The sequence below is a fragment of the Podarcis raffonei genome, chromosome 3, assembly GCF_027172205.1.
Source record: "Podarcis raffonei isolate rPodRaf1 chromosome 3, rPodRaf1.pri, whole genome shotgun sequence".
NCBI classification, from domain to species: domain Eukaryota; kingdom Metazoa; phylum Chordata; class Lepidosauria; order Squamata; family Lacertidae; genus Podarcis; species Podarcis raffonei.
In genome coordinates this window covers 69,765,769-69,783,309 of record NC_070604.1, presented here as the reverse complement: position 1 = coordinate 69,783,309, position 17,541 = coordinate 69,765,769, and the positions used below count along the sequence as shown (strand labels likewise).

Here is a 17,541-nt window from a genome sequence, read left to right as displayed (position 1 = left end):
ACTTACTTTTTAAAATTCTTCTGTCATTTGAAGATGGGTTTATGCAAATTCCATGCAATGATAGGACATCTGCATAATGGAAGAATGTACTACGGGAAGCTTGCACAGCTGCTGTTTACACCTTACTGGTAGTCACTGCCTGAGGCACATTTTGGCCTATGATGTGCTTAGATACTTTTCAGGTTGAGGACTTTACTATAAAAGGGTAGAAGCCAAGACATGCTTCTACTCCACCCAAACCCAGGTCTTTAATAGCTGGTTAATGAACCTGCCATTAATTGCTTTACACTACTATGACCAGATGTTCCTAATCTGGATGTACTCTTCATTACCCATTTCAATAGTTTCAGAACTCTGTTGGGTTCCTTAAAGGAGTAAGAAATTCTGCCCAAAAAAGTCAGCTTTTTTTTAAGTGATAGAAAAGAGTTCCATCCAAAAATAATGGATTTGCTTGAACCTTTCCTTCTAAGTTTCATAATGGAACTTTATTTGGATTGATGTTTCCTGAGCCGTGAGCTAATCTGGCACAAAACATTTCCTAATTCCTGCCACTAAAATGAGCTTAATCTTGTTAAAAATATTGTGAAAACTCTTGTCACTATGTGCCACAAAACAGTACATCAGCACATCCTAGAAAGAAAGAAAAATTACAGCAGTTGTAGAGCAGGTGAAGTTTATTTTCCTCCAATTGCCCCAATGAGAGGGAAATCCTTTTCCCCCCAGAAAGAACCAAAAGGAGTAGCAACACTCCCTCTAGACATTCCACCCTGCTAGTATGAGCGCAGCAGGACTTTGGATTTGGCATTTAATCCACCTTAAATTTCGTTTGCGTTGGCCCAGTAGGATTTCTTTGTCAGCTGACTTTGTTCACTCATCACTTCAGCTCTTTCTCCAGGTACAAAGTTTGTGCCTACCTGTTAACTTCCAAATAACTGAATTTACAGAAAATGCATTTTCAAGGCCAGGCAACAATAACTGAAAGAGAATATTCAACTAGATTTACTAGTTATCAGGTCAAACCTACTTTTACACAGGTTTTTCAGATCGTAGTAGGCTCATCTTTACTTGGCTTCACTTTGTTTAAATAAGCAGAAAAAATCTGAGTTTGGGCTTATCACAATTTGATGGAAGGAAATGAATTGTCTGATTTGGGCAGGGGGACTGTTCAAGGAAAACAACCACTTTTTGTACATGGAGATTCAGATGACAGAATCTTGATTCTGGGTTAGCTGTGCAAATTGGCACTTGCCACACATCCCATCCCATAATTCATTAAGTCTTCAAGAATCAAGAGTTTTCAAAAATTATCTAAAGGGTTTTCCTTGCAAGGAAGAAAAGTATATATAGGAATTAGAGGGCAAGAATCAAACAAAGGGGCAAGAAAGAGTAGCTGGGTAAAGAGAAAGCACTGAGAAAGCTCTGTGCAGGGCTGATCATGGAATTCCACCCCATCCCTCTTCTGCGTCTTGGAAGATGCTGCTAGCATGCCTACATCAACTTCCCTTAGTGAAGAGGATATCAGCTTTCTGAAATAGCAACAATGGCGGGGGGACCACCCTCAAGATTCCCAGGGTACTCGTGTCTAGGTTTCAACCTTTCTTGGCATATTTACAAACGTTCACGATACACTCAGTCCTGCTTATACCTTAACCAGGACAGTTCAAGCTGAGTAACTTAATGTCAGCTTCAGTTCCTGCGCTCTCTAGCTAATACCAGAACTCATTACAACAGTTGCTGCCGATTCCACTGGGCAAAAACAGTGGTTGTCAATGTGGTGCTTGTGGAAACAATGGCATCCTTGAGATCTCCCCTAGTACTCTCAAAGCCTCTGAGCTCTACCCACTCATGGTTATCTTTCTTTCCCTTTAAAAGCATTCAAAAGGAGGGAGCTGGAAGAGCAACACTCTGTCCCATGTCCCCTCTCAGTTCTATGTAATTTTTAAGGCCCAGATTAATTCTACTAGATCCAAATTTTGCCAGATGCCTTGGCAAGGTGATGTGTGTACAAGTGCTTTCTCTCTGTCTATCTCTTTGGGGTGGGGAGCTGATCCAGAAGTGGCCAGAAAGGAAAGCACACGCCGCACTCGCTCAAAAATCCAAATGCACCCATTGGCCTGAAAAGGTTGTGGACCTCTAGGATGGACAAATTGTGATTTGATGGACAGAATAAGGCAGCTTCATATGTTTACTTACATCTCTAAAAAGTTATGATGCAAGTAGCTGCCTCTCCTTTCCCACTTTTGCAATGGCCGTGGCAACATATAAAACTCTGGGGCATAACTCAGTTCTCTCTTACACAAATCCTGCTGGAGTGAATTGAAAATGCCTTCAGTGGAAGTTTGAATGGTAGAGAATCCATTTCACCCAGATTTGTGTATCCTGGATATCATAGTCTCAGAGTTCTATGCACCAAAAAGAAACAAACCTGGTATTTAAAACATTTACATGCTAGATTCTCCAATTATAGGGTCTGCATGCCAGCAGAAACATTAGTCATTTGCTTAGTAACAAACCAAAATGAAATCCTTTTACATTTGGTTTCCATACAATATCATTTACTTTTATAACTCGATTTTTCAAAAGGTTTCTATCTTTAAAACAAAGTTTTGCACAGTATTTAAATTTTACCACTATTCCTATATATAGACTTCATCTTACTAAAATAGCAATGCTCGAGCACATGGGTGGAAACTTAACAGTAAATCTGAGCAGCTTGGAGAGCTCGTATGAATTTTACAGTAAGAGCACTTCACATTAGACATGGAATAGGAAGGCCAGTGGGGACCTAGTCAGCATTCTGCTCTCTTCCACACATGCAGGGTAAAGTATTGCAACTATTTCCCAATTCAAGCCTTCTCCTCAAGAGGTAAATGGGTGCAACTCCACTGCCACAAAGTTCTCCTAAGGTTATTAATTTGGATGGAAGAAAATAAAACACAAGCTTAACTTGCAAAGCAAAATCATTGACATTTAACATGCCTTGGCTGGATCACATCTGAAAAGTCTAGGATACTCTCTCTGGTTTTATTGTCATTTAGTTGCATTAGTTTTATTAATTGCATATTAATTGAAGACTAAAAAATAATGCAGCAAATATGAAACTGCTCAAACAGAACTTGTGGTTTGTTATTTGGTAGACACAGCAAATGTCGTTTTGAAATGGAGATTTTTTTTTCTAAAAACAACAACACAAAGTTCACATGCACATGGCTACAATTATTTTTTAAAGGGTTTTGTGAGGGGCCACCACAGGCAAAAATAAAAGGCTACGCAGGATTTGGTACCACACTAGGCTACAATACTGAGTGCTACAATGTGTTTGCAGTTTCATCATGGACCTATGGAGCAGGGATGAGTGGGGAAGGCTGGCTGGCTCAATGGTAGGTTGTTACTGACAAAGTGGCTTGGCAGGGTGCACTAGATTTGGAAATATCAACAGCCCCTGGAGATAGAATCATGAATATAGCTGGAGCCATCTGCAGTTCTTTATTCAAGGAAAGGAAAGAATCCAGTAGCAGAGCACTAAGAAATGCAAAGGTATTATCTAAGAAATGCAAAGGTATAATAATTGTCCAGAGCAACATAGCTAGTACCAAACCAGTACTGAACCAGAATACAAATGCAGCAAACTTTACTCTATCAGTAAAAAATAAGCTATTTCTTCTGACTTCAAGGAATGTGATAACAGCTGCAAATATTACTTCTGCCTGACAAGTTGCAGACACCTTTCCATATAAGGTGAAAAATGTATAAAAGCTGTTCAGGCTATACTGTTGCCTCTGTCCCAGCTGGTTCATTACACTCTAGTTGAAGCCTTTATGTTTTTAAAATCTATATAAAAATATTTAGAAGCAGACCACAACCACTTATCTAAAGAACAAAAGTGGGGAGATAAGCTTTAATTAGGATAGAATCATCCCACATTTTACCTTCTGATGTTTTGGAGTTCTCAGTGTGTCACCCATGGGCACTTTTCTGGTTGCCAGAATGGAGGGTTACATGTGTTGTTGGTGTTTCATTTTGGAGGGGGTTATATGTATTTTGCTTATTTTGGGGGGGTCCAAGTACTGCCTTTTCTTCTGCTGTGAAATGGGTATTTTGTGACACCCACAACAGTTTCTTCGATTTCCAAATGTGTGCCAGGGTCCAAAAAGGCTAGGGATCCCTTTGAAGTTTAGAACTTAAATGCAAAATGCACTTGAACATTATCTTACTGAGATATGGCAGTGTGTCATCTGTGTCTCCTGAACTAAAACTGGATCTGAGGGAAAACTCATATATGGGTAAGCACATCACAGCAGCAAAACCTCGTATGTTAGAACCAAAAGTGATTGCAATATTTGTCTTCTGCAAAGTAGAACTCTCCATGTGAGGACATACGCTCTTCCTCCCAAGGTTCCCTGCATAGGAGCCAACTCCTAGGGGCTGAGGTCCCTTTGTCCCCACCCAATAAAATATTTGAGGGGACCCCCCCAGTTGATGGGCATTGCCATTCAAATGGATGTGTGTGCAGCACCTCGTGGTCGATTATGTGGAGTGGGGCTTACCTGCCCCCCAATATTTTATCCAAGGTGGCACCCCTGGTTTCCTGTACTTTCACTTCATCAATCAGTTCCTTCCTGTTGGTGAGAACCAGGTCCATGCAAGATGACCCCTCTGTTGCTTCTCCCACCTTCTGGGAAATGAAATTGTCCAATTTTGTTGGACTTTACATTTATGGCAGTTTGCGTTCCAACAGATAATGGGGTAGATGAAGTCTACCATGACTACTATATCTGTCCTTTTTGAATGTCTGGTAATCAGCTCTAAGAAAGTATCATCCACTCCTCAGTCTGGCTTGGAGGTCTATAGCAGACACAGTAAGGTCACTGCTGATTCCCTCTCTTACAATCTTTACCCATATTCTCTCAGTTAGCCTTTTATTTCCCAAGTCATGGATCTCTTCACAAGTGTACACATCCTTTACAGATAATGCTACTTCTCCTCCATCCTTCTTTGATCTATTCCTTTTGAGCAGGTTGTACCCTTCAGTTTCTACATTCCAAATGACCTGTGCCAAAAATGTTATTCTTCAAACAAATGTGCCAAATATTGTGCTGCCCTATAGATTTTGGTTGGTTGGCATCTGTCTGGCTTGACAGACAATGGTATGTGCCTCCAGGGGTGAAGTCAAACCACTGCATTAGTAGCACCAAAGTGATCTCCCCAAGGAACAAGCCTGGGCAGTGTGTATCAGCCTCACTGATGTGGTCCAAAGGACAGCAGAACAATACAACCATCTTAGGGACTCAGGATTTGTGTAGGGTTTACTCCTTAGCCTTTTCTTCTCCTGAAGATATCCCAGAAGGCAGCAGAGGTTTAGGATCAGAGTTTCACTTCTTCTAGACTGGCTACCTTCCCAGGTTGACAAGCCCCATCTGCTTCTTTGCAGCATGTGCAGAAACTGCCTTCTTGCCTGTGGAGGCCACTATTAGTCTTGTCTGCTCAAATGGAGCCTGTTTTTGCATGCAGGGGAAGTCCCTAACACACCGAGAGTTTGAGACCCATTGGCTACCCTCACTTGGTTTAGCCAGCCAAATTTATTCCCAGGTGTGGCCGCCATCACAGGCTGGCAGCTTCTAGGAGCCACATATAAGAGCTAAGTCATTGGTAGGCAAACTAAGGCCCGGGGGCTGGATCCGGCCCAATCGCCTTTTAAATCCGGCCCATGGACGGTCCAGGAATCAGCGTGTTTTTACATGAGTAGAATGTGTCCTTTTATTTTAATGCATCTCTGGGTTATTTGTGGGGCCTGCCTGGTGTTTTTACATGAGTAGAATGTGTGCTTTTATTTAAAATGCATCTCTGGGTTATTTGTAGGGCATAGGAATTCGTTCATCCCCCCCCCCAAAAAAATATAGTCCAGGCCCCCCCACAAGGTCTGAGGGACAGTGGACCAGCCCCCTGCTGAAAAAGTTTGCTGACTCCTCAGCTAAGTGCAGGATGGGGATCAAAGATGGACAAACTAACACAAAAGAAGCATGATATGTCCCCACCAAAGCTACTAACTTCCCTAACAGCCCATGCACCCTAGCCCTACAGCACAGAGCTGGAAACAGTGACCCTATTCTCCTTAATATTGGGGGTAGCCTGTATAAGTATGTATGCACAGATTAACACTGAAGAAATTGTTTGCTACTAGGAAGGGTCCCCCCCTTTTTAAAGAAGGATTGCATTTTGTGCATCAAAATAATCACCTGTGTTGTGCAGTGCTGCTGAATTAGTGCATGAGAGTGCATAAATGGAACAAAGCTACACAGTTAACACAGTGCTTCAGAGCATTTGCCTATGCTAAATGGAAAGTAATGCATATTCCTAATTATTTAAGCATTGCCGTACATGATATACTGACTATGAACAGATGTAGGCATAGTCAAATACACTGTGGGCATATAACTCGCATGCCTAGTATGTGAACTATTTTTTATGCTTTCTGACCTGCTGATTGCTTGCTGTTGAACAACAGGCCATGAAAATATGTGCGAAGGAGAAAGATATAAATGTGAAAATACATGTGTGTGGTTTATGGGTTTGGTTATTTAAAAAAAGAAAAGGGGGAAATAGAACCATTCATTACTTTTGAGAAATATTCAATATGCTCCCCAAAGCATCTGGGGTTTACTTCAAATTTTATGCCAAATTACAGACTGTGAATTCCAACAAGTTTTCTAGGCAAAGAATGTTGAACTGTGTTAATAATGGAGAAACCTCTGGTACTTTTGTCCATCTATAACGCTATGATTGTGATTTATATTATTTTTTCAAACATACTTGGTTTATTAAACCAACAACATGCTAAGCATAATTTCATTTTCCTTGAGGAGAACCTTACATTTTATTCATTATCTGGCTTCCAAAATCCCATTTAGTTATAGATTTTGATACATGGGCAGAGTCACAAGAAACAGTAACTCTTTGTGAAAATAAAACTGGAACCATTTGATGGGTGTGCTAGCAAAACTGGAATTCCTGTATAAACAAATACCAAGATTTTAAAAGTAGCTGAAGCAAAACTGGCATGCCCTATGCATTTGACTGAAGTATGTGTGGCTAATGTTTGATCAGCAAAATGTCAGAGGGGATCACAATTGTTCAGCAACTGGCCACACATCTCATGCACTTCGCAATGTTTCAGAAATGCATGGAGGAATCTGTTGTAATCCAGAAGAAATGAATCATGGCATGAAATCAGGCAAACGAAAACACTAAAGAAATGGGAGAGGGGAAGATATTGTCCAAATTTGGGTGTGGGGTGGAGTTGCTGTATGGTCTCTACCCACAGACCTGCAGCTTTTCACATTGCCTGAGTGGAAGAAAGGAGCAACACCACAATTGCAAAATGCAAATGGACTCTATTGTAATTAGTAAGACTGGCCACCCTTCTTCACAAAATCTTTGTAACATTAATGCAGTACCCCACCATGTTTTTCCCTCACTCCAGTTCTTGTAAAAACAAATTCTGAATTCTAAAATAAACAAAACCCGCCCTATATGCTAACCATCACAACCAAAGTAAATTATTCATCTGCCCATGCTACGTTGTTTAATAAAATTAATTCTTCTTTTCCGGCCACTCTTCTCAGAGTAATTAGAATCTTACAGCAGCAAAGTTGAAGGAAATGTAACCATATGGATCGAATGTGGCAGGAGGATAGCAACTTTATTTGTGGGTATTAGAGAGCCCAACTCAAATATTCATATACACATATGTAAATAGAAAAGGATGTGGTTATTTAAAGGTCAATAACTGTATTCGGCTGTTGACTGAAATCTGCTTTGTCTTTGGTTTAAAAGTTTCCTGTACTTTACAATAAAACCACCAAATAAGCCACTATTCTCGGAATATGATGCCAATTAATAAAAACTATACAAAATATAACTAGAAAATCAAAATGGATTTCTTATGCCCTGGAAATGTCAACAAAATGCCCAGTTCCAAATGGTATTTTTCATTGTATTTATTGCTTAGCCAGAGGTCAGAAAGCATCATGTCATGAACAGTAATGCATTCCACAACACACAGTTTCCATGGATGGAGATAAAGAACAGCTTCCTTAAAAACAAACAAAACAAAACAAAAAAACACCCAAGAGCCTCAATTAAATACACAAGTTTCACACAACTTTAAAAAGCAAAGAGCAGCAAAATGCCTAATTACAATTTTTGTAATTACACCTGTATACACATGACTGCACTTTTACTATGTGCTAAAGCTGAACAGTTCAAGATTAGAATTTTGCTTCCATACATTCCTATAAGATGATTAGTATTATCATAAAGGCATGAATAGAAAGCAGGTATGTTTCATATATAGAACATACTTGAGCAGCTACATATGTAGAACTTATTCTTTAATAATAGCATGTGTAGGTATTTAAGATCACATCTACTGATTCATCATACAATTTCCCAGGCACAATTTGAAGTGTTGGTGCTGACCTTTAAAGCCCTAAAATGTCTCGAAACGGTATACTTGAAGGAGCGTTTCCACCCCCATCGTTCGGCCTGGCACTGAGGTCCAGCTCCAAGGGCATGCTGGCGGTTAACTCTCTGCAAGAAGTGAGGCTACAGGGAACCAAGCAGATAGCCTTCTTGGTAGTGGCACCCATGCTGTGGAACGCCCTCCCATCAGATGTGAAGGAAATAAACAACTACAGTCGTACCTTGGAAGTCAAACAGAATCCATTCCAGAAGTCCTTTTGACTTCCAAAACATTCAGAAACCAAAGCACAGCTTCTGATTGGCTGCAGGAAGCTTCTGCAGCCAATGAGAAGCAGCGGAAGCCCCGTCAGATATTCGGCTTCCAAAAATAGTTTGCAAACTGGAACAGTCACTTCTGGGTTTGCGGCGTTCGGGAGCCAAAATGTTCAAAAACTCAGCTGTTTGAAAACCAAGGTACGACTGCATCTGACTTTTAGAAGACATCTGAAGGCAGCCCTGTTTAGGGAAGTTATTATTTTCTGATGTTTTATCACTTTATTTTTATTAATAATAATAATAATAATAATCTGTTGGGAGCCACGCAGCGTGGCTGGGGAAACCCAGCTAGATGGGCAGGGTATAAATAAATAAATAAATTATTTATTTATTTATTTATTTATTATTATTATTATTATTATTATTATTATTATTATTATTATTATTATCATCATCATCATCATCATCATCATCATCATCATCATTATTTATCCCAATGAAACTGGTAACCCAAAACCTGCCAGACCATGGCCATAGAAGGCTATTTCAACACTGCAATTCTGTGTACTCTTGGGTATATAAGTTCTTACTTAGAAGTTGAATCCTTGAACATCTATTTTCTTTTGTCATTGCACCCCTGATCTTCTGCTCAGGTTAGCCCCCCTGTTGGTAACAATAGATGCAAACAATGAAAGAGGCCCAAACTATTCAAAAAGCAAACACTACCCTAGATGACCCTACAGGTTCACAATTATTTAAATAAAATGTTCTACACAGTAGAATTCAGAGGCCTCTATAAACACACACACACACACTCAATAAATACTATAGGACAGAAACATCACATACATATTACAAAGCACACATGATTTCAAAAAAAGTAACTCTCTTAGGAAAAACAGAAATCATACCCACGTCCTGATACCATTTACAAAGTTATCACCTCATTGCTAGAAATTGTGCTAGTTTCTGTCTTTACTCCAGATAAGGTTGCACCACATAGAATAAACACACATCCCACAAACACATAAACCCTTATCTGACCACTGACATCAGGGTCTTTTCGTTCACTACAACTAACATCAGCATACGCCAAAGCAGTCACAAACCATACTTCTACAAAGGAAATGGGAATCTCTTTTGATGACGCAAAAAGCAGATAGGTAACTGACTCAGTGCAATTCATGCTTCTAATGTTACATTTAAAGGGGGAAGCAATGCACTTCTCCTAGGAGATACAAGGTTCCCCCCAAGGGTGAAGAAAACTCATGCCAACACATGAAGGAAGATGCATACAGTGATACCTCTGGTTACGTACTTAATTCGTTCCGGAGGTCCGTTCTTAACCTGAAACTGTTCTTAACCTGAAGCGCCACTTTAGCTAATGGGGCCTCCCGCTGCTGCTGCCGCGCCACTGCTGCACAATTTCTGTTCTCATCACGAAGCAAAGTTCTTAACCTGAGGTACTATTTCTGAGTTAGCGGAGTCTGTAACCTGAAGCGTCTGTAACCCGAGGTACCACTGTAATTAACTCTTAATACATTAGAAATGTACATAAAATGCAGATTGGTTTCTTCCACTTTGAGTCCCAAACTGATATATATTTTCTGAACTAAGTTTTGTCAAATCTTTGAACTTATAAAATATACTGATTATTAAGGACAGATTCATGCATGGAAACCAGACAGTGTTTCTCTCCTCCGTAAATGCCTGCTCAACCATTCCTGGATACAATATTACCTGGTAAGCAAATTGTCACTACAGAGGTATCAGTGTGGTGCTATTTCCACAATCATGGCATCATTTTTTTTAAGGTCTGAATCAGACATAAAATGAATAACTGATTTCAGACTTTATATGAATAATTACTCTGGCCTTAAGAATTCACTAAGTCTGTGTTTGTTTGTTTGTTTGTTTGTTTGTTTGTGTTTGTTTGTAAGGTCTTTCTACTGCTTAATTGTTAAAACCTCTAAGTGATTTATCCTGTTTTATTCTTTGCAGCTCTAGAAGCTACTATCATGGATCACACAGTGCCTGCTTCTGGCAAACAGCAAACCACCAGTGCTTGCATGTAAATACAAGTGTGCAGAAATCTGGCGACACAGCAATATGCCCATCCATGTGTGTGCATCCTTTGGAAATAGTTGAGAGCCCAGAGGCTGATCAAAAGCAGAAACTCTAGAATAAATTTCCTATTTTGTCTCCAGTACTCAAAAAGTATTATTTCAGCCAGTATATATCTTATATATCATAATGGAGATTATGCTTCATTCTCTAGCAGCAGATCAAGCACAAGACTAAGGAGTGGTTCCACACTTTATGCAGCATTCATGTTTGCCACAGATACACTAATGTTGTGCTAGTCTTTCCTTTGGCAAATACAAAGTATAAATGACAGATCTGTATGCACAGCCATCAGACATCTACCAAGTAATCAGGGCTCCCAGGAATGCCAATATAGATATTTCAGGATGTTCATCTGACAATTCCACTTAAGGAGTTTGCTGAAGGAAACCACCCAGAGCAAATATGTTTGGAGTGTGAGATGCAGAGCCATTTTGTATAGTATACCTACTCAGCCATATCGCTGCGGCTAAGCTGAAATTTGAAGCGGCATTGCAACTTATCAAATATAATTAATGAAATACCAAATCTCAGTGATGTAGGGCAGATACAGAAAAAACAAAAAAGGCAACCTTCCCAAAGAATGAGAGTATTCAATTTCATATGGAAAGTAGAGAATAGGTTACATAAAGATCTTTTGTATGGTTCAAGCAAATAGGTATCCTCTGCTGCAAGTGAGACAAGGTCAAAGCTTTTATCATGTTTATCACAACATGTGGAAACAAATAAATATTTTCCCTTCATATACAGTGGTACCTTGGGTTACAGACACTCCAGGTTATGCGTTTTAGGTTACGGACCACGGGAAACCCGGAAGTACCGCAAAGGGTTACTTCCGGGTTTCACCGCTCGTGCATGCGTCACAGATTATGTCTGCAACCCGAGCTTCCACTGTATTTAAAATACTACATGGAGTAATATGGGTTCAGTCCACACTCCAGTACTAATCACCACCTTTCTGTTTTTGAGCAAACTCTGTAATTCCAGAATTGTAAGAGAAAAATACATGTGCATGTAGTATCCTAATGATGCAAAGTGACTCAATTAATTAGAATGATGTGTTTCCTCTCTTGGCCACTCTCCCTCTTTCTGTAAAGTAGGAATTTCCTTTTGGGCAAGCTAAGTTGTTATTGTTCTGATAGCTACAAAGAATAGAGACTAACTTCCATTTTTCACAATAGACGAAACAGGTCTAACTTCTTGATGTGCAGCCTTTATTATTTAGCACAATCCACAAGCCTGAGTGGTGAAAATATTTCAAAGAAAGTGAGTTTGCACATGATTTTATGGGTCATTACTTAGATAACCCACTGCTAGTCCAGAAGTGTGACTGCTATTCATATGGGTCTATGTCCTGTGAATCAACTGGTGTAAAGGAGCCATAAAGAGGTAGGCTAACAAGGTAGGGGGTGGAGGAGAGGAGATTATGTACCTACTCAAACATAACTCTGTTCACATGAGATGTCACCACTTCTGTGCACTGGAAGCCCCATAAGGCAGGGATTGCCCAGTCACTTAGGAAATTTCCACTCTACTTCACATACTGCCTTCCAAGAGATACTGTAGGTAACTGTAACAATGCACAACTTAAATTTTCACGCTGCTACTGTCATCATACACACCATGTGACACTCCCCTCCATTCCTAACACTGGCTTCCACACTGTCCTGTAATCTTTAGGTAAAGGTAAAGGGACCCCTGACCATTAGGTCCAGTTGTGACCGACTCTGGGGTTGTGGCGCTCATCTCGCTTTATTGGCCAAGGGAGCTGGCGTACAGCTTCCGGGTCATGTGGCCAGCATGACTAAGCCACTTCTGGTGAATCAGAGCAGCACACAGAAACACCGTTTACCTTCCCGCCGGAGCGGTGCCTATTTATCTACTTGCACTTTGATGTGCTTTCGAACTGCTAGGTTGGCAGGAGCAGGGACCGAGCAACGGGAGCTCCCCCTGTCATGCGGATTCAAACCACTGACCTTCTGATTGGCAAGTCCTAGTCTCTGTGATTTAACCCACAGCGCCACCCGTGTCCCTCGTTCTGTAATCTTCAGAAGCTCCTTAAAGCTTACTTTCAAAGTCCTCAGTGGTCTTGCCCACCTCTGTGTCCATACATTCTTGTCCTCCTTAGTGCCTTGAACTCTACCACTTTCAGCCTCCTGAATGGTTTCTCTCTCCCTTAGATGACTTCTCCATTATCTTGTGCCTGGAAGACACTCACAGGTTGCCCTCTTTTTCTTCAAAGCTAACCTAAAAAAACCAGTGTTTTCCACAGAACCTTTGCCTCTACTCTCCTCTACTACTATAATAATGCTTTCAAGTATATTTACGTGTAATCATACAAATTTGTCCCCCATTACCTTTCCCTTGTATTCATCTCTTTCTTCATAATATAAACTGTAAGCTCCCTTAGGCAGGGGCCCATCTTTCCAACACTTCATATCTTACAAAGTGCTACATACATAGTACTATGTAAATAATAATATAAAACAGTAATATGGAAAGCAGCATTATCCAGGAGACCAGAGACTCTAGAATTTCGATTATTCAGGTTTAGTGTAATTTTTTTAAGAAAAAATTATCCAAGTTTCTCAGGGAGTAACGTGAGACAGGACTATTCAATGCTTAAGTAGTATTGCAATGTTTATAGCTAACTTTTCCCATGGGAGATGCTTAAATCTGTTCACTTTTACTTTATAACTAGAGAGTACGAATATGTTCTTTTTTATAACTAATATTCATTAAAAAGAGATGGAACAAAGACACTTTTAATCGATGCACTAGAAAATAAACCTATTTACAACTGGTAAATGGTTAGTAGCTAATTATTCTTGCTGGTGTGGCACTTGCAAATAGCTTTCAAAAGAGAATATGCATTTCCATGGTTACACAGTATGAATGTTTTCAAGAACCAAAGTAAGTGAACTATGAAATAATCTCAGTACAAGAGATAATTTGCATCAAACACACTTAACACCTATAGGATGTGCTTGTTTGATAACCATGCCATTATCATGATTCCCAGTAGCTTACTGTATATTGCATGCATCTTTATGCAGAAAACCAAAAAGCATCAGGATAAGCATTGATGAACAGGTTTATTTAGTTTCAAGCAGAGCTCTGGGTGGAGCAAGAAAAACAGCATTCACAAAGTCGACGCAGAGACTCCTTATACTTTCATACCATCAAGATACCATCTCAAAACCAATGGAAGTCATATACACATAACCCAAGGTCACAAGTTTGATTAAAATTATTTCCCATTGCTAAATCCAAAATTCTCCTTACAAGTTTGTTTGACATTGCTGTAGCGTTTTTTAAAAGATAGTAATCTCTACAAATTTTGGCACACTACTACGTGTGATTTTGTTTAACAAAAAAATTGATATTTTGTAACGTTCTGTTTACAAACAGCTTAGAGATTTTCCTTTCAGAAATGTAAAGCAGTATAGAAATGATTTAAATAAATAAAAGACTATTCTAGTATAATATACAGATTTTTTTATTTTAAAAAGTATTAATGTGCAGAAGATGAAGAATCCTAAATTCAAGAAAGGAATTAAAAGCAGGTGCCTCTTGTTTTAATAAGTAGGTCACCCACCACAGCAGCTGGGGGAAGGGAGACACTATACATGAGTGGGAGAAATTGGACGTGGCAGCCACATCTTATTTGTGAATAATAGTCTTATCACAACACTCAGATGACTTAATAATTACAAGTGTCACCAGCAGCAAGTGCTTGGGGTTTGTAGAACCTTCAGCTCAGCTGCACAGAATTTAGTGCAAGGCTCCACAGCTTCAGATAAAGGCCAATTTCCAAAGATTCAGGAGTGTGAAGGGTCATCTTTAATAACCCATGTCCTAAACCATGAATCCATGATTCCCTCTCATCATCATTCTTTGTTACCGAAAGCATGTAGCTAGCAAACACCTTTGTTTCTAATTCCACTCTCTTTCAACAAAGATAGGGATACTTTTTTTTACAAAGTATCCCAAACCTATGGCCTTCCCAAAGCTACATTCCTGTAACAAAGCAAACTTCTTTCAGTCTCCTGTATTCCTAGTTTTAAACTTTGGTTTGTCTTTGTATAAAATTAATCTACTCCTCTAACCCCAGAGCTCTGGGCTGTAATGCATGCTGCATCTGTAAATCAGGGAGAGGTCAGAGACAATTTTTAGAAGAGTTGAAAGCAGTTTGAGAGAGAGAGAGTGGTCTGGATGGTGTACATATTTTCTTTGTCCCACTTGTGCTGCTGTGAGATAGATAGATAGATAGATAGGAGAACCATACTGAACTAGTTTACCAATTTCAAAAATAGGATGAGAGTATATACCATGGGCAACAATCTCCCCACCCCCTAGGGGGGAAAGCACCTATTATCTGCCTCCAGCCTTTGTTAAATAACAGCTTCACAAACAAACCAAAGACTTGGAGACAATCTTGCTTAGCAGCTTTCCCCCTTTTCTTTTTTTGCATGTTCAGTACTACGCAGGAAAGCTATTAAACACTTCAAGAGAAGAAAGCAATATTTATTATGAGTTACTGTATTTGTACAGCACATCCAGCCAGGACCTCCAGCAGCAAAAGTTCAGAAACATTTTCATAACAACTACCATGCTTATTTTTAGTATCCTCTTGGATGCTTTCTGATTAAAGAACTGCAGTGAAATTATCCAGACACTCTAGTAGGCGTGCCTTTCTGTGATGGGCACCAAGGAAAGCATATGCACACAGAAACATTTTGAAACAAGAACTTTAGAATTCAAATGTAGTTCAAAATAACTTCAAAAATACAAAACTACAGAAAATTTAACTAATCCAGCTATGGTGGTGCTTTTTGTAATTGTTTTATTGTTGGGATGTTATTGTATTTTACCATGTTGTTCTCCCTTAATACTGGCAGTATAGAAACTTCGGGGGGGGGGGATAAATAAATACACAAGATAGCTTGGCTGTTATGGGGTGTGTAGCCAGGCTAATGCTCTCTACTGACGCACACACAAGTTCCTATCTTTGTACTCTGAATTGCTGTGGGCTAATAACTGCTCTCTAGTTCCATGCTGGAAATCAATGATCACTCCGATTCTGAGTCGAATGCTTTTAAAAGGTGGGTGACTAAAACAGGTGTTATGATATCAAAGACATGCCAAGGGCAGAGTCATATAGGAGATTGTTGTCCTCCTGGACTAGTAGGTTAGCACACAATTTAGAAATGCATTAAAAATATGGCAGTGTTCCCACAACTTTCCACAGCACAGATTCCACCAACTAGACCACAGGCTAGCTTGTGAGCAGACCAGAAAGCATCAGAAACCCACTCCAAAAAAGATTCGTGCTCATGCCTTAAATAGCCGATCACGCAGCCTTAAGGCTGCAATCCTAAACACATGCGCTGGATAACAAATCCCACCGAACACTGTGGGGCTTGAGTTGCTTCTGATTAAACATGAATAGGGTTCCCCTACAAGTTCCAGAAGGAAAAATTCATTTGATTAGAACGGGCGCCGCCTAGTCAAGCAAAACTCTCGCAGCTGAAGTGATTACCAAGCACCAAGCAAATACACCAAGGCTGGGAATCAATCCCAGGAAAGAAAACCTGTTGTCTTCTTCAGCGGGTCTACGCCGGAGCAAACAAGATGTGGGAGACGTACATCTATCCCAGTAGAGTTTTCACACCCCACCACCTTCCAGAAGGAAACAATTTTTTTAAAAAACCAACCCCCCCCCCAAAAAAGCCGAGCTTTGCAGTGTTAAAGCAACTTGAGGAGAGGGCGTCGGCTTCGAGCTTCGTAGCTCACCTCCAACCTAAACAAGAGAAGTTCTGAAGGCTCTTTAATCAGTTCAACCACTAGAGCCGATGGTCTCAGATGGGCTGCAGCCCATTAATTTCATCGGGTCTACCCCGAGAACGTGCTGGTGGGACAAGCCTTACGAATTCAAGGGAAGACACGCACGCTCGCCCCTCGAAAAGCCCTCAGGAAAGATGCCCTCCTCCTCCTCCTCCTAGTCCTACTTACCTCGGGGTATGCCAGCAGCGCTTCCTTCCGAGGAGACCCGCGCAGGGCTGAGCTGAGCCGTCCGCCTCCGAGGGCGGCCGCCGAGCTGCTGTTCCGTGTGCTGACAAGAACAACTCAGCCCCTCTGGAATGGGCTTCCTCCTCCCCTCGACAGCTCGCCCTCGCTTTCCACCAGAGGGGAAGCGGCTTTCTCCGCCCCGCGGGCTCTTCTTCCACGCACAGGCTCTCCCCCGGCGGGCTCGTACAAATCCCAAACAAACGCAGCCCCGCCTCACGCCGCTCAGAGACCCAGCAGCGGCAGGCGGCCTCCGCGCGGCAAGAAGGCCAATAGGAAAAGTCCGAGGGAGCCGAGTTGCTCGCGCCTCGGAGGTCGCTCGGAAAGTGGCCGGCGCGCGCGGAGGGCGTCTGCTTGGGCGCGGGCTCCTCCTGGACTCTGCTCCTCACAGCCGACAAACAGCAACACACGAGCAACTCCTCCTCCTCCAGCTCCGCCCCTGCCGGGCGGCTGCCACCTAACACTTCTCGACGTCTTGCGCGGGAGAGCGAATATTAGGGCAGAAGCTGCCTGTCTGTGGCGGCGGGGCAGTCCGGGCAGGAGGACTTTGCTTGGGGCGGGAGGCAGGCTGAGCAGCAGGGCCCCCAAGGCAGAGGACAGGCCTGGCTTTCT

General features: G+C 41.1%; 1 protein-coding gene and 1 long non-coding RNA gene across 2 annotated transcripts in view; one reads left to right on the top strand and one right to left on the bottom strand.

Moving 5' to 3' along the window:
- LOC128410680 (uncharacterized) overlaps positions 1-10,943 on the top strand; it is a 28,790-nt gene extending 17,847 nt beyond the window's left edge. Inside the window, exon 2 of the long non-coding RNA XR_008329574.1 lies at positions 10,738-10,943. This is a non-coding gene — a long non-coding RNA (uncharacterized LOC128410680). The remainder of the gene's footprint in view (positions 1-10,737) is intronic.
- The window catches only part of TIAM2 (TIAM Rac1 associated GEF 2), a 121,430-nt gene extending 104,113 nt beyond the window's left edge, over positions 1-17,317 (bottom strand). The window contains exon 1 of the mRNA XM_053382230.1: positions 16,876-17,317. The gene's annotated coding sequence lies outside the window, so the exon portion shown is untranslated. The remainder of the gene's footprint in view (positions 1-16,875) is intronic.
- Between the last annotated feature and the right edge of the window lie 224 nt (positions 17,318-17,541).